Below are 18,101 nucleotides of genomic sequence, written 5' to 3' on the forward strand. Positions count from 1 at the left end.
GGGAGCTGGACGTGGGGCTCGATCCCAGGACCCCAGGATCATGACCTGAGCCAAAGGCAACTGCTTAACCGACTGCTTAACCACCCAGGTGCCCCAGTTCATGGGCTGTTTTAAAGACTGTAAAGATATCCATTCTAGAGGATGTAAAAGAGACAGGACCACTCTCTCTAGTCCTCAAGGCCTGTTCCAGGTCTGGGATCTCCATGGGTCAGACATGTGGTCCTGCCCACATGAGGTGGCCTCAAAAAAAATCGTAAGGTGTGAAGTAATGAAAGGGGCTTGGCTGAGTTTTCACCTTTCAGCTTTCCAAAACTTAGATAATATACACATGTTGCACAGACGTTACTTCTGTTACTTTTGTACTAGCCTCTCACAAGGGCTATTACGCTCAGATGTCCAAAGAGGGGCTCTGATTTGCTCAAAGCAGATACATTAGTAACCAAGTTGAAACTGAAGCCCAGCCCTTCTGCCTTGGCACCTGGATCTTTTGTGCTGAAGAGACTAAAAATACTTCTTTCCTAACCCCCCAGGGATGCTGGGAGGGCAGCTGAAAACACCAGGGGTCTGCTCGCCAGTCCAGAAGTCTAAATGACTCACAGGCCCAGTTCTTTCCATGTTTATCTGCCAAAGATGGTTTGTGGGATTGTCCAATGTAGGGAGCTAGGTTGGGGAAAGAGCCATAGTAGGTAGTGGCTCTTCATCCTTTAACTTCTAGGCCCTGGAGGCCAGGCCTAAACAGGTAGAGACAGCACCTGATTTCAGAAGAAATCCACTCCTACAAGCCAGTGCCTGTAAAGGCAGTTCAGACTCAGGCTGGTGTGGTGGTTAAAAGCTTTATTGTTCTGTAGCCTAGATTCATATCCCGGCTCCAACTTTTCCTACCCATGTTTGAGACCTGGAGACCATTCCTTAAACTCTCTAAGCCTTGATTTCCTCATCTGTAAAACTGAGACGTGAGAAGTAATCAATGCTAAGTGTTCAACACAGTAGTTGGCACGTAATAAACACTCAATAAAGTTTACTTGTGATTACAAGTCCCAACCATAGGCACAACACTTTGGACTTCCTCATTTACTCAGAAAAGGCTGACTGAATACGTTCTGGGTCCTGGGCATGTAAATGACTATCATTCAGGGTGATCAGAGCCGTAACAGGAAATTTTCAAAACAAGCACAAGAGAGAAAGGGAGGATGTCTCCAAGAAGGTGACCCATAACCTGGTTGTTGAAGGATAGGGGGAAAGGATGGGGAGGAAGGGCATTCCAAGCAAAGAGCAAGTGTGAACACAGGCTCAGAACCAGTGGCTTTGAAAGAAGAGGGAGACATTTGGTATGGCTGAAAACACAAGGTCAGGTAGGGGATGATGGAAGTTGAGAGAGGAGGTTAGACAGGAAAGGTGAAGACATTTTAAAAAGAGCCTCCAACGTGACGCTGAAGATTTTGGCCTTTCATCTAAAGGCAGTGAGGAGTCATTTAAGTAGAAAAGAGATATAATCGGAAAGAAAAGACAATAACCCGGTGGCAGAGAGACTGCCTATGAACCACTGGAGAGCAAAGACCATGTTAGTAATTTCATTCAGCCATTCAAAAAGCTTTTGAGCACGTACTATGTGCCAGGCACTGAAGCCTGAAGAATACCAAAGTGGGCAAATAACAGATTTGGTCCTGCCCTTCACAGAGCTTACAATCTTTATGCAAAAGACAGATATGAACCAAATAGCCATACAAACTAATAAAATACCACGATGTATGCTATGTAAATCAGGCACATGGGGCTGTGACAGCATTTAACAGAGAACAGACATGAGGGAGGGAGCATGTCAAGGAAGATCCGAGTTTTCATCTAAAGTATGGGTAGAAATTAACTAGGCGAAGATGAGACTCTAAGTTCGAAAAGGAAAAGGACATTGATTGTGATGAAATCTGTGCCCACCACTGCATCCTTCATGCCAAGCAGGGCAGGAGAAGTCCAAACTTAAAAAAGGGCTTTCTTTAGAAGGTGAGCTTGGTGCAAGCACTAATTACAGTAAGACCTGGGAGCGTCCCCAGGGCAAATGCTGCCTCAGTTTCTCTGTCATCACCCTTCTGGCCTCAATTCAATATTACTTTCCTCAAAGGCCTTCCCAGACTGCCCAACCTAAAGTATTCACTCCGCAGTTACTGCCGTATCTTTAATTATCTTGTGCCTTTATTTGTCGTTGACTGTCTCCTCCCACTGGACTGTATGCTCCATGAGGGAGGATGCTTATCTGTCCTGCTGTTTGTATCCCCAGTGCCTGGATCTGTGGCTGACACGTAGGAAGCGATGGACATACATTTGTTGAACGAATGAATGAACTCCAAGGAAACTGAAATCCGGAGTGAGGGCAGGAGGACTGTGACTCATCACTCTGGGGCTGAGCCTCGAACCCGAGACTCCCGGCTCTAGCGGCCTGGCCTCAGGGGCGACCCACGGCCCCTCCGGCAGCATCAGTCTCGGCCCCGCCAGGCAGATGGGGAGGCTCGTGGCCGCCTGAGGCATGGCCGCGGCTCGTCCCAGGCCCGATGCCCCCATTCGGCAGGGCCCAGCCACGCACTCACCTCGGCGGCTCCACTACCGGCGCTGTGCCGCCGCCACGGCCACCGCTGCCGCCGCCGCCGCTGCCGCGGTCCACGGTGACAGCTCCCAATGAGCCGGCACTTCCGGGGTCAAACGGCGATTCCGCAGGCGCAGACAGGAAGCCTCGGCGGGCCCCGCCCCCAGTGCCAACTGCCGCCGGGAAAACGGGCCAGTGGCCACGCCCCCAGGCTTAAGACTCCGCCCCCAAATGGTACAGGCCGGACTATAACCACGCCCCCTTCCCCCCTCCTGTCTTCCAGAGATTCCACCTCTTGGAAAATCCAAGTATTGTTCCTGGTCTTTCAGGATCTCAGGCTTCCATCTCCTTCCTAACTTTCTCAGTCATCGTTTTACACATTTAATCCAAAAGAGTAGTTTTAACAAGTCAGAAGGATGAACATGATGTTGAGCAAAAGAAAGCAAAGTAGTACAATTTTGTTTACAGGAAGTTCTAGAACAGGCAAAACTAGTGAGTGGTGATGGGTTAGAATGGTGGTTACCTCTGGGGCTGGTGACTGGAAGGGGCCACAAGTGAGACTGGGACATTCCATGTCTTCTTCTTGGGGTAGCTACATAGATGTGTTCAATTTGGAAAAGTCATCAAATTGTACACCTATGAGTTGTGCACATTCCTGTGTGTATGCAATACAAAAGGGTTTTGTTTTTTGTTTTAAATCAAGAAGGCTGTGCTATACCTATCTTTTTTTTTTTTAAGATTTTATTCATTTGAGAGGGAGCACACAAGCAGGGGGAGTGGCAGGCAGAGGGAGAAGCTCCCCACTCAGCAGGGAACCCGATGTGGGGCTTAATCCAGGGAGCTTGGGATCATGACCTAAGCTGAAGGCAGACGCCCAAACGACTGAGCCACCCAGGCTCCCCATGTGGTATAACTATCTTAAAAGCAAAATGCAAATTTTCCACAGAATGTCTTTGGTGGTATAGGGTTGGTATTTCCCAAGTCCAGCTGTGCATCAGAATCATCACAGAAAGCTAGTTAAAAATACACAACCCTGGCTTCATCTCAGTGCCTAACACACAGTTAAGGACTCAAAACCCACCACCGCCAGGGCGCCTGGGTGGCTCAGTCAGTTAAGCATCTGCCTTTGGCTCAGGTCATGATCCCAGAGTCCTGGAATCAAGCCCCAAATTGGGCTCCTTGCTCAGCGGGGAGCCTGCCTCTCCCTCTGTCTCTGTCTGCCACTCCCCCTGCTTGTGCTCTTTCTCTCTCTCTCTCTCTCTCTCTCTCTGTCAAATAAATAAATAAAATCTTAAAAAAAAAAAAAAAGAATTACAGGGGATGCCTGGCTGGCTCAGTTGGTAGAGCCTGTGACTCTTGATCTTGGGGTCGTAAGTTTGAGGCCCATTTTAGGTGTAAAGATTACTTAAAAATAAAATCTTAAAAAAAAAAAGAATTGTAAGAGACAAAAACTATTATCATCCCACTTTATAGAGAGGTTTAGAGACCAAACCGGGGTCACCAAGCTGGTAAGTTGATGGACTGGGGATTTGAACCCAGCTTTGTCTAGCTCCAGAGTTTGCCCTCATAACCTCTCTACCAAGGGCTTGCCTAAGTTCCGGGGGTCTCAAGTCCAGGAAGAATTCTGTGGCCAAATGCTGCAAACTGTGTCAAAACAGTGGGTGCTTCCCTTAATTGCCGCCATTTTTCAGGCAAAATTGATCATCTACTCATATGGAAGTGTCACCAGCCTGACCCAGGAACTCAGGAAATTTCTAGAAGCTTCTGCTTCACTGTCCATTTTACTTTTAGGAACTAAACTCCTAGCTGCTTCTGCCTGTCTACCTTACTTTTTAGAAACAAACTAACAAACTGCCAGAACAGAAAAAGAAACATCTGAGGAAGATGCATGCAGAGATGAATCAGAGAGTGCTAGAAATGACCAACAGTTACCTCAGCCTCGTTGTAATGTTGAAATCCCCTTTTGAGTATTCATCCCAAGGACCCTGCTTTCCCTTGTTCGGAGAGTCACAGCTTTGGAAATTATTCCCCATAATCTCCTTATTTGTACAAATAAAGATGACGTGTATGGCAACTCCATCTGATGTAAGTCTCTGTCTTATAACTCACCAAGGAATAGACCCACTTCCGTCTGGTAACAGAAGGGGCAGAAAAGTTGCCAGAAACTCCATGTTTTTTCCCTCTGGCACCACACACATTGGGCACACAGGAAATATAATCTGTATTTTGGTGATTGGTTGGAAGGAAATCATGAGTAGCGGCCTTTGGCGCAGAGAAAACTTAAAATAAGACTTCTGGCAAAAATGTATGGGTGAGTTTCATCTTTCCTTATGGGTATTAATATCACCAAGGTTTTGGAGCTAAATAACAGACCTGTAAAAAGACAAATCAACCAATAAGACAACTAGCTTCTCCAAATGTGTCTCAGTTTCCTCAGCTGTTAAAAGGGGTCATTAATACCCACTTCATGATCATCAGGAGGTTTAATGAGATAATATAGACAATGCCGGGCACGTGATAGGTGCTCCAGAAATTTATTGGAGAGGAAGAAAGGAAGGAAGGAAGGAGATTCCCTATTGGTTGGAGTGTTGACCCTTATATTTCCTTTATCTCTGTTTCCTCTTCTTTGCCAGAAGAGATTAATAAGGAATGTGAACTTCCAAAGGAGACATCTTTGTCTAAGCTAACATATGTCCAATTGAATTAAATTAAAAAGCCATTTTAACAGAAGAAGCCTTAAGCTATACATTAGTCACACAATATGGAGGAATTGGGGGCTTCAATTCTCTAGATGAAAAGAAAAACAACAAATAGCTTACTTTAAGAGCAAATATTTAGGTTGACAATGAAAGTGAATTGTCTGTGGTGCCCGTAACCAATCAAATCTAGGGATAACTTGGGAGAAAAACTGTCAGTAGTTGGAGCTGGAAAATCGGCATAGGACTATCTGGGCCTGAATCCCGCGGCCGGCCCCGATGCTTGGAGCCACCTAAAATGAAATAGTATCATCTTAGTGCTTCACTATTTCAGCAAGTATGTGTCCATGGAGAACCCATTGTTGGGTTAGCTGTTGTGTGGCTCACCCAATGTTCATGTCCTCTGTTCACCTTCCCACTAACAGCAATTTGATTACTCCTCAGGGAATCATTCCTTCTACTTCAGTCCACATGGAGTAGGACTGATTCCTTACCCAAAGTTGAGGGATAAATAATTTTATTAGTTATGTCTGCTGTTCAACAAATCACCCCAAAACTCAGTGACTTAAGGCAATAATTATCATGGGGTGCCTGGCTGGCTCAGTCAGAAGAGCACGTGACTCTTGATCTCAGAGTCATGAGTTTGAGCCCCATGTTGGGTATGGAAATTACTTAGAAAAAAAAAAAGAAATTAAGAAAACACTTCTATTTACAATAGCATCGAAAATAATAAAATACTGGGGCGCCTGGGTGGCTCACTTGGTTAAGCATCCAACTCTTTTTTTTTTTTTAAAGATTTTATTTATTTATTGAGAGAGAGAGAGAGAATGGTAGAGAGCATGAGAGAGAGGAAGGTCAGAGGGAGAAGCAGACCCCCTGCTGAGCAGGGAGCCCGATGCGGGACTCGACCCCGGGACTCCAGGATCATGACCTGAGCCGAAGGCAGTCGCTTAACCAACTGAGCCACCCAGGCGCCCCAAGCATCTAACTCTTGATTTTGGCTCAGGTCATGATCTCAAGGTTGTGAGATCCAGTCCTTCATCAAGCTCACGCTGGGCATGGAGGCTGCTTAAGATTCTCTCTCTCCTTAGGGCACCTGGGTGGTACAGTCAGTTAAGTGTCCGACTCTTGATTTCGGCCCAGGTCATGATCTCAGGGTTCTGGAATCAAGCCCTGCATCAAGCTCCATGCTCAGTGGGGAGTCTGCTTGAGATTCTCTCTCTCCCTATCCCTCTGTCTCTCTCCCCGCTTGCATGTGCTCTCTCACTCTCTCTCTCTCATAAATAAATAAATAAATAAATAAAATCTTTAAAAAAAAAAGCAGCAGCAACACCTCTATGACTTAGGCTGGGAAGTCACATGGCATCACTTCAGTTGTATTACTATTGTTCACATAGCCTTGGTTTAGTGTAGGAGGGGACCATATAAGGGCATGAATATCTGAAGGCAAGGTCACTGAGGGCCATTTCAGAAACTGGCCATCGCATCCATCTCAGATGAGCCTGGCCAATCGGCAATTCCCAAATCCACAGACACAGTGATTGGCTCAGGAATGGATACATGAGGGGCGCCTGGGTGGCTCAGTCGTTAAGCGTCTGCCTTCGGCTCAAGTCATGATCCCGGGGTCCTGGGATCGAGCCCCGCATCGGGCTCCCTTCTCGGCGAGAAGCCTGCTTCTCCCTCTGCCACTCCCCCTGCTTGTGCTCCCTCTCTCGCTGTGTCTTTCTCTGTCAAATAAATAAATAAAATCTTAAAAAAAAAAAAAAAGAATGGATACATGATCCACACCTATCCAATGAGACCTAATTCTGGGATTTTTGTTGGAGTCAAAGTGATAGAAAACTCTCTTTCTGATGAGACTGATGGCAGTAAGAAAGAACTAAGCCTAGAGCTGCCAGAGGCCACTACCTGGAACTTAGGAATGAAGCCACTACAAAGGATGCAGAGCTGGGAAAAGAAATGGCAAGCGGGGGGGAGGGGAGAATGAAAGAGCCTGATTATATCATTTGATCCCAGGATCCAGGTGCACCTGAATCCAGATTCCCCAGACTTTTCTCATTCCTGCTTTCCATAAGCCATTTTGAGTTGGGCTTCCATTCTATACAACCTCCAGACGCAGAGTCCTTCTTGTGTTTAGTTCATTAAATTTTTCTATAGATTATGACTGGCACCCACTCAGACAAGAAGGATAAGGCTGCTCGCTAACTGTTCAAGCTTAGGAGTTGCTGGCATTACAAGTCACGGCATAGCGATGAGAAGTCAGCTTGTGGATTGACCAGGTACACTTTGGGTATGCGCCACCAGGTGTGTTCAGGAGTAAAGCGAGATAAGAAGAGGTGGGAAATAAATCGGTGGTGGAGCCTGAAGACCTGGTTTGTGCCACCTACTCACTGAGCAACTTTGGACAAGCTGGTTAGCTTTTCTGACCCCCCATTTCCTTATCTGCATGACAGAAATAGTAATACTTGTTCAACCTACTATGTTCACTCAGCAAATATTTATTGAGGGCCTATAATGTGCCAGGTACTGTCCACAAAACAACAACAACAAAAAACCTCAGTTCTAGCTTTCAAGGTTTTCACAGTCTCATCAGAAGTGTGAATAAAACAGGGGGCACGTGACTGGCTCTATGCGACTCTTGATCTCCGGGTTGTGAGTTCGAGCCTCATGTTGCGTGTAGAGATTACTTGAAGATAAAGTCTTTTAAAAAAAAGAAGCATGAATAAAACATGAAATGCAATGTGGTTTGAGGTAGGTGTACATAGTGTGAGACATATACATGGTTATTTTGAGGTCATAAGGGAGAAAGCATTTCAGATGGGATCTGCATGGACTTTCTGAAGAGGATGCTATCTAATCTAAATTTTCAGGGAGTGTGTGAACTTACAGGTTAGAAGAGAATAACAGGCAAAGAGCACAGCCTGAGAAAGGACCCAGAGGTATAAAAAAGAATGGGCTGTTCAATAAATTGCAGGTAGACATGTATAGTTTGAACCTCAGGGTTTGAGGGTATCCTAAAGAAAGACCAGATTATAAAGGGCTCTGTGGACCATGCTAAGGAGTTTGTACTTCCTCCTGTCGATGGTGGGGAAGGCCCTGAAAGGTCTGAATTGAGGAATTTCACAATTTTATTTTATTTTATTTTATTTGACAGAGAGATAGAGAAAGCCAGAGAGCAAAGTGGGGGGGAATGGTAGAGGGAGAAGGAGAAGCAGACTCCTCACTGAGCAGGAAGCCCCATGTGTGGGTCGATCCCAGGACCCTGGGATCATGACCTGAGCTGAAGGCAGATGCTTAACCAAATGAGCCACCCAGGTGCCCCCCACAAGTGTATTTTAGAAACACAAATCTAGCAGCCTTAAAAGTGCGGAGAATGAATGGTAGCAAGAATGGAGATAGGCCTGTATTGCAGTTATCTGTTGCTACAAAACACATGACCCCAAAACTTAGTGGCTTACAATGATATATTATTTCTTGTGATTTTGTGAATTGACCAGGCTCAGTTCTTCTGCTTCATGTGCTGTCAGCTAAGGTTACCATTTGGTTACATTCAGTTGGGTGTTCCCTTGAGGGTGGAACATCCGAGACGGTTTCACTCCTATGTCTGGCTGGGGTGGTTGGAGCAGCTGGTGGCTGGCTGGGCCTTTCTTACCATGTGGCCTCTCATTCTTCAGTAGTCTAGTCCAGTGGTTTTCAAGCAGGGGTGATTTTCTCCCACAGGGGATGCATGGAAATGTCTAGAGATCATTTGGTTGTCACAATTGGAGCGTCTAGTGGGTAGAGGCCAAAGGTGCTGCTAAACATCCAACAGTGCATCAGCTAGCCTGCCACCACAAAGAACTGTCTGGCTCAAAACGTCAATAGCATCAAGGTTGAGAAACCTTATTCTTAGCCCAAGCTTGCTTACATGGTGGCTGGGCCTCTAGATGGTAACAGTGGGAGTTGCCAGATCTTTTGAGGCCTGCATTCTGGAATTCCTGCATTATTTCCTCCACATCCTACTGGTCAAGGCAAGCTACAAGGCCAGCTCTGATTCAAGGAGATTGGAACTAGCTCTCCTCCCCCATCCATGGGCAACCACTAATCTACTTTCTGCCTCTATAGATTTTGGGTGGCCATTTTTATAGGCAATCTACCACAGCCAGGGAGACTACACAACGAGAGAGATTCACGTGGAGATGACAGCGGTTTGAGCTCAAGCAGTAGCAGTTTCCCCAGGAGAAAAATGAAACAATGGCAGTGAAATCTCTTTGCAAAGTGTTACATAAAAATACTAATTTCATAATCCTCACTGTCCCCCGCCTGGAACTGTTGTCCCTAGCAGCTTTCTGTTAAGCCAGGCTTTCTCTCAACAGGCCTCTGCTCTGTGCCTGTCCAATCCCCCTGCCCTCTGTTGAGTTCATCAAAGCTTCTGCTGACTCGAGAAGAATCTAGAGAATGATCACTGCAGTGAAAGTCTCAAATCATCCCCCAGGGCCCCTAATAACAAAACATCTGCTTGTCATTCTCCCCTGCCCCTCTGGGTTTTCGTGAGAAAACAGTGTTCAATGATGATAATGATAAACAACTTAGAAACTAAGCCGCTTGGCTTCCAAGAAGGGAGGCCTAATTTGAAGGCAGCTTATCATCCACTTATTATAATTTACAAATAGTGGTTGTCACTGGTCTGTGAACAGTAGTCAAAAAGATGGGGGGGAAATGTCTGAGTAAACACATTTTAGAAAGAAGAGGTTAGAGAACCGCCAAGTCAAAGAATCTTATCAAACATGGAGTCTAAATCTCTTACTTTATGGTTAAGGAAACTGAGGCCCAAAGAGGGGAAGGGGACTTGCCTAGAGTTGCTCTGTAACTGATGGGTGGCAGAATGGGCACTGGAACCAAAATTTCTGGGCAGGCTCCAGCCTAAAACTCCACCCAAGGAGATGAAAGGGTAGCTCTGTCTGCCCCATGCAGCCTGGAGACTCTGCACTCAGACCACCCATCAAAGTGGCAATTGGCACGTCCGGGCTTCTCCATAATCATCGGTGTGAGACGATGGAACCACAGACCCAGGAGGTGGAAATAATTCCTCAAAGGCTGGGACATGGTTTAAATTGCAGAGGGGGCTGGGGCAGAGAGATCTTTGCTACTTTAAGATTAAACAATTTTTATTTGGTTGCCTGTTGTGCTTTTCATATAGGACCTGAGAAGAAGGGGTTTCAACTACTTGGAGATGGGAAAGGTTGGTACTTAATGTTTTTAACCATTGAACCTGGGGTTTAAATGCAATGGAATATTGCCAGCTCTTTAGCTTTCTTAGGGAGGGCATGAAAAAGAAGTTACTAGAAGATACATGCCTTTACCAACACAAAAAGAGGGAAACCCTAGCCTTCTCATGTTTCTGAACTGCACAGACCCCAGAGGACTCCAGAATGCAGCCAGGTTATAATTATTCCCTGACATACACATTCCTAGCTAGCTCCCTGCACTTCCCTTGTGTAGCATTGATCACATTTCATTATCTTGTATTTCTTGTGTGATTGCTTAGTCAGTGACCACCTCCCTCATTGGACTCTGCATTCTGACAAGTTAGGGACCCCATCTGTTTTGTTTCCCAAACTCATCCCCAGTTCTTAGTTTGGTAACTGGCATCTGATAGAGTGCAATAAATATTGCGGAAGGAGGGGTGCCTGGGTAGCTCAGTCGGCTAAACTTTGGCTCGGGTCGTGATGCCAGGGTGCTGGGATCGAGTCCTGCATCCAGCTCCTTGCTCAGCGGGAAGCCTGCTGCTCCCCCTGCCTGTGCGTGCTCTCTCTCTGTGAAATAAATAAATAAAATCTTTAAAAAAATATTTGAGGTAGGAGGGGTGCCTGGCTGGCTGAGTCAGTGGAACATGCGACTCTTGATCTCGGGGTTGTAAGTTCGAGCCCCATGTTGGGTGCAGAGCTTACTTAAAATGAATCTTTAAAAACATATTTGCAGAAGGAATGATTGAATCAAAGCACCAAGGTACTCTAGACCAACTCTTCCAATTCCAAGTAAAGAAAACATGGCGCAGTGATGGGCCAGGGTTACAGAACAAGTATTTAATAGCTCCTTGCTATTTATTCACTTACCTAGAGTAGTTGCCAGACACAGGGCTATTTCAAGGAAATGCAAAGCTGAGGGACTGACCTGTTTTTCATGCTCTGGACAATTGTAGTCCTTCTACTTAAGAGATGACTCCCTTTGAGGCAGGAATTCTAAAGATGGGTCCATGAAGGGGCTCCCAGTATCTATGTATCCCCTGAATTGCATGCAGATGTATTGGGTAATTTTTTTTTTTCAATAATGAGGCTGCAAGACTCTCTTCTGATCCTCAAAAGAACAAGAACCCCAAAATGCTAAGAATCATTCACACCAGCTCTCTGCTAAACCTTTCATCTCCTTCTAGCTGGAAAAGGCACTTCACAGCCTGAGAATTTCTGGTGGCAGAAATATGGCTTAGTGTGCGGCTGTGGGGTCAGCAGTGTTCAGGACAAGTGGCTAACACACGGGATCAGAAAGAAAAAAAACTGTCAAGATAAATAAATAAACGTTCAGCTTCAGTTGGGTGGGGATATCAGGGAAAGTTTCCTGGAATAGGTGCCAATTAAGCAGGGCTATAACGAACTGTGAAGGTTTGAGAGGCTGGAAGTGACATGGGGAGGACGATAGGGTCCCAGATTCCCTTCTGGTGGCCCCAATGTCCTCATTAACTCCCCATGCCCCAAAGGAGGGCTTGTTTAAATTTTCAGTATCAGAGTCATTTTGGTCCAGACACCAGCCTAGCTGTAGTATCCCTTTTTCCCTCTCCCTTTAGAAGGCAACATAGGCTGTTTTTGTGATGACAATCATCGCTGGTGGCCTTTGTCCCCTCTGTTGAATTATTCATCCTGCAAGATGAATTATTAATTTCCAATTTTGTACAGCAAATGCCAGGCAAACAGGTAGAAACAGAGTTGAGACCCCGGGCATGGAGCCACAGACCTCCCCAGGTACCCTGAAGCATAGGCCACCGGGGCCAGGAAATTATACAAGAATCTTCAAGGGGCTCACCCTGGAATGCACTTGACTGAGGGCAAAGTTTGCACAAGATCATGGTGCCTGTGAAGTGACTGGGCTCCATTCTCCTCTGGCCCTCAGGCCCCTGGCTTTCCTGGGTCTTAGCTGTGGCACTCCTGCCTGGGTCCAGGGCTGGGCCACCCTGCACATCCAGAGTGGGCTCAGCTGCCTTCAGCAGAGTGACTTGGGTTTGATTTTGAACCTAGAATCTGAGTGGCCCCAGGTTAGTCCAGCAGGGTTTCTCAACCTCAGCATTATTGGCATTTGGCCCAGATAATTCTTTGTTGGGGACTGTTCTGTGCATTGTAGGCTGTTGAGCAGCATTCCTGACCTCTACCCACTCGATGCTAGCGGCTCACCTTCCTCTCCTCCCAGTTGTGGCAACCAAAAATGTCTCTAGACATTATCAAGTGTTTCCTGGGGGGAAAGTTGCTCCCACTTGAAAGCCACTGGGTTACTGTTTTCATTTCCTTGAGTCTTTTTTTTTCTCTCATCTGTTAAGTGGGGATCAGAGTAGTAGTTATGAGGGTGCATTATGGTGATCACAGGAGATCACAGATGTCAAGTCTCAGTGTATTCAGAGTGTCTCCACCCTGGGACTTGTCTGCTGCATGACCTGATGGTTTTCTTTTGTGCTGAAGTCCAGGTCTTAGTTAGGATTGCACTCAGGTGCAAGTAACGGGACAGCCACCTTAGCCTGACTTGGCAGTGAAGGAGAGCAAGGGGTTCCCATAACTGGCAATCCAGAAGTAGGTGGAGCTTCAGATTTGGTTGATTCAACAAATTGCACATGTCGTCATCCTCAGAGACCAGTTCTTTTTGTGTTTTTGCTCTGCTATATACAGTGAGGACTGGTACTGGGACCTCAGGGTCCTAGAATGACCTCCAGTAGCAGTTGGCACTGTGGCCTTCTTACTCATTTTAGCGTCTGAAAGAACACATCTGTTCCTGCATCCCAAGCCAGAGCCCTCAGTGTCAGCCTGGCTGGGCCACTTAGGTCACAAGCCCACTCTGAAATTAGCATCTACATCCAGTGGAATGGGTGTGCTGGTTGGTTTAAGCCCTTTAAGTCCCACCCCTGGAACTTGGCATGGAATCACCTCCCCCAGAATATGGCCATGCAAATACCCAGATGAAGATCTAAGCACTGATAGGATCTAGTGACCATTCCTGAACCACCAATCATTCTAGCTAGATGGGAGGAACAGACTATGCAGATTGGCTGGACCTGGGACTTGACCGAACTTTGGAGTTGAGGTTGTGGGGAGGTCATCTTCACCCAGTCACAAGGACAGAAAGTGGGGGAGGTTTGGTTTCCCAATCACCAAATAGGGATGCTGCTACCAGAAAAGGGGGGATAGGTGCTGGGCAGGCAAGAATGAAAGGTGTCCACTGCAGGCGGTTAAGAGAGGGCCCATGGGTGGTGGGGAGGGGGGAATGTTCGTATATCTGTAGAGTAGATCACACATCTCTGCATACCACTTCAGGTCCTCTTGGGCTCACCTTTTATTCTGACCAGTGATAGATGCTCCCTGGTGCAACTTGACAACGCCTCACCTCTCTCACTTCTCCCACAGGGGATATGGTGGGGGGGAGTACTTGTCAGGCTCAGTACTCACCATGTGTAACCTGCAAGTGTGAGATGTTAATGCCACATAAACCAACCCTTGACCAATGGGAACGGGAGCTGATGGCTAAATGTTTCCCCAGTTTGGGGCGCCTGGTTGGCTCTGACAATGGAGCATGGGACTCTTGATCTCAGAGTTGTAAGTTAGAGCCTCACGTTGGGTGTAGAGATCACTCAAGAGTAAAGTCTTTATGGGGTGTCTGGGTGGCTCAGTTGGTTAAGCGTCTGACTCTTGATCTCAGCTCAGGTCTTGATCTCAGCACCGGTCTTGATCTCCGGGTCGTGAGTTCAAGCCCCGCAATGGGCTCCATGCTGGGCATGGAGCCTACTTAAAAAAATAAATAAATAAAAAGAAAAGAAGATCTTGAAGCGCTTCCCCCTTTATTCTTGGAGTAGATACTCCTGAGATATATTTCCTAAGGCATTTCAAAAGATCCCGAGGGATATTCATGATTCATTCTTGTCCTGGCCCTTGCTCCTTGACTGTCCTTCACTCCTGCTTCCTGGGGCTATTTCCTAAATAAACTATCCACACAGAAACCTTTATCTCAGACTCTAATTTTGGGGGAACTCAGGATAAGACAAAGATTTTAGCTGGTCTAAGATTTAGATTTAAGTCTTTATGCTTTTTAGGCAACATGTGAGACATCAACAAAAGTAAGTTTTATGCCTTTACATTAGCCTCCTGCCTGCTGACTGGGGGCCATGCTCAGAAGATAATGCACTCAGGGACTGGAAGTCAAAAAGACTCTTGAAACTTAGTAAGTGCCAGGCCTTTGCTGGCAGGAGGCAGCAACCTGACAGCTGGGTGGGCAGGCGTGCAGCAGGAGTGGCCCAAGATGAAACTGCTCCCCGGGAGGAGCTTCAGAGGCTGACCGTAGGCCTTGGGAACTTTATCAAGATGTTACCAGGCAAACTGGGAAGGCTGCCCTGCCTCAGCTGAGACCCTGTGATTCCGACTGATGGGTCAGGACACCGACATGTCCCCACCTCCGCTCAGGCATGAAGTGCTCTCTCGGGGTGGCCTGCTGGGGACAAGGCACAAAACAAGCCTTTGCAGAGACGGTGAGAAGGGCCTGAAGAATGGGCCATCTCCCTTTCTCTAGCAGCCTTGCCTCTCCACTACTGGCTACAGACGTATGTCATAATATGTCTCTGCTTCCTGCTCCGCTGGGCTCAGTTTCCTCCGCTGATGCCCACTGACAATCCTTGATACTGTTTGGAGGAATTCCCCACTTTCACAATCCTCTGGCCCTTACTCATATACCTACTCTGCCGCCCCTCCTGGTAGGGCCCTCATCCACCTCTCCTGGGCTTGCTCCTTGCTGCCAGTAAGGCCAACAGGCCCAGGACATCTTACCTTGCCACAATCCTCTACCTCCCCAAAAGAAAACCACAGCAGAGTCAGCAGGGCACAAAGGCAGGCCAATTTATACATATTTGGCAATATCTCAGTTTATGGACAGGCATATCAGAGGAATTTGGGGCAGGACTGAACAGTTACTGATTAGCCCTGATCTGACGTGCCACTCCTTGTCTTCATAATTTTCGGCAGCAGCCCATGGTAGTTCAAGGGCCTGTGCCGGGTATTCAAGCCTTGTCTTATCTGTGTCCCATAACCTCCTACCGGTGAGGTTCATGACCATCCCACACTCCCTCTAGCTCCCATGCCTATGCCCCAGCTGGCCCCACTGCACAGGAGGCTCTTCCCACTCCTATTCCCTTATTACTTGGCTTACTTTGAACCATTTTTCAGGTCGCATCTGACTGCCACCTCCTCCAAGAAGCCCTCCTTACTTTCTCAAACTGACCGAGGTTTCTCCTGTAAGCTCCCAAATTACCTAAAATAAACTTTAGCACATTGCCCCGTACCTGTCTATTTATGTGTTTGTTTCTTACAACAGGCAATAAATTCCTGGACATTCAGGTACTATCCCTAGTTTACCCATCATTCCCTCAGGGCAAAGCACTATGCCTGACACAGAGAAGGTGCTAAGTAAGTTTTGTTGAATAAATATTAGGAGACTTCAAAGTGTCTCATGATTTGAGTTGAGGGTTTGTTAGAGAAAATAAAATTTCAGGTTTTATATAATACCTAAAAGTAGAAAAATGATTCATGCATTAATATGGAGTGCTAATAATATTACCACATTATAGAGGCACCTAGGTGGCTCAGTCAGTTAAGCGTCTGCCTTTGGCTCAGGTCATGATCCTGGGGTCCTGAGATCGAGCCCGACATCGAGCTCCCTGCTCAGTGGGGAGTCTGCTTCTCCCTCTCTCTCTCTCTGCCCTTCCCCCTGTTCATGCTCTCTCTCTCTCTCTCAAATAAATAAAATCTTTAAAAAAATTACCAAATTATATTCATATATCAAATATATATTTGTATAGACACATATTTTAAAACTCATATGGCCACAAATTTTAAATAACACTGCTAAAAACAGAAAGTAAATAAATATGCAACAACCTAACAACATAAGCATTGTGTATTTTCCTTCAGTCTTTGCCTTTGGGCAGGCATATTTTCCCCAATTACAGCAAGAGCTATTTCTACCCTTCACTTAACATGACAGCATCAACATTTTTTCTTCTTGGAATCACTGCCTTTGGAGCTAAAAGGAACTTAAGAAATGGTCCCATCTATCTGTTTCATTTTCAGAGAGAGGAACTGAGGCCTGGAGCCATGACTGGTTCAAAAATCACCCAACAAAATGACAACTCTAGTTTCTAAACTTCCTGATATGTGATGTCATTTTCCTGCCCCACAGCCTTTGAGATTTTCTCAGACACTCTCTACTTTGGGATCTAAACAGGAAAATACTTTGAAAAGAGGATTCTGAAGCACAGATGGATCTTAATTGGACTTGCATGCAATTGCTTTTTAGGGTTTAATGACATGCAGTTTTTTACTTCGGCTGGAACTCTCACACACAGCTGGTGGGAGGGTAAATTACATTGGTACAACCACTTTGGAAAACTTGCTGGGAGTATTTCCCAAAGCTGCACATCCACCTACCCTATAACCAAAAATTGTTCTCCTATGTACACTCCCATCAGAAATGAGCACTTGGGTCCATCAAATGACATGTACAAGAAGATTCACAGCAGCCTTATTCATAGTAACTCAAAATTAGACATGACCTAAATGTCCATCCACTGTAGAATGGAGAAATAATTGCAGTATCTTCATAGAATAAAATACTACACAGCAATGAAAACCAATGAACCTCTACTACATGTCAAATCATGGATGAATCTCATGGACTTAATGCTAAATGAAAAAAGCCAGACATAAAGGAGAATAACCTGTATGATTCTATTTATTATTTATTATTATTTTTAAAGATTTTATTTATTTATTTGATGGGGGCAGGGGAAAGCACAAGCATGGGGACGGCAGGCAGAAGGAGAGGGAGAGGCAGACTCCTGATGACCAGAGAGCCCAATGCAGGGCTCAGTCCCAGAACCCTGGTATCATGACCTGAGCTGAGGGCAGATGCTTAACTGACTGAGCCACTCAGGCCCCCCCTTATTATTTTTTGTTAAGATTATTTATTTATTAATTTATTTATTTGAGAGAGAGAAAGAGGATGAGCAGGGGGAGGGACAGAGGGAGAGAGAGAAGCAGACTCCCCACTGAGCAGGAAGCCCAACCTGGGGCTCGATCCCAGGACCCTGGGATCATGACCTGAGCCCAAGGCAGAGGTTTAACCCACTGAGCCACCCAGGTGTCCCTGTATGATTCTATTTATATAAAGTTTAAAATAGGACAAATTAATTGATAGTGACAAAAAAGTGGTTATGGGGGAGGCTGTTTACTTAGAGGGGTCATGAGGTAGGTTTGGGGGCTGACAACATTCTATACCTTCGTAGAGGTGTTGGTTACATTAGTGATTACATACATAAAACTTCATTGGGCTGGACACTTAAGATTTGTGTATTTTCTGTGTGTGAAATAAAATTTTAAAAATATATTATGTTCCCTTAACTGGTGCAATCTGAGTAAGGTATGTAGTCTTGTTAATGTCCTGTTTCTGAAAATGCACTATAATTGCATGAGATGTTGCCATTGGGGAAGCTGGGGAAGTACATAGAATCTCTCTGCACTATTTTTGCAACTTCTTGTGAGTCTGTAATAATT

General features: G+C 45.9%; 1 protein-coding gene across 4 annotated transcripts in view; it reads right to left on the reverse strand.

Moving 5' to 3' along the window:
• The window catches only part of ASCC2 (activating signal cointegrator 1 complex subunit 2), a 41,045-nt gene extending 38,334 nt beyond the window's left edge, over positions 1 to 2,711 (reverse strand). For all 4 annotated transcript variants that reach the window (XM_027576675.2, XM_027576673.2, XM_027576672.2 and 1 more), the window contains exon 1: positions 2,580 to 2,711. The gene's annotated coding sequence lies outside the window, so the exon portion shown is untranslated. The remainder of the gene's footprint in view (positions 1 to 2,579) is intronic.
• Positions 2,712 to 18,101: the final 15,390 nt, after the last annotated feature.

Source organism: Zalophus californianus, chromosome 14, assembly GCF_009762305.2.
Source record: "Zalophus californianus isolate mZalCal1 chromosome 14, mZalCal1.pri.v2, whole genome shotgun sequence".
Lineage (NCBI taxonomy): Eukaryota > Metazoa > Chordata > Mammalia > Carnivora > Otariidae > Zalophus > Zalophus californianus.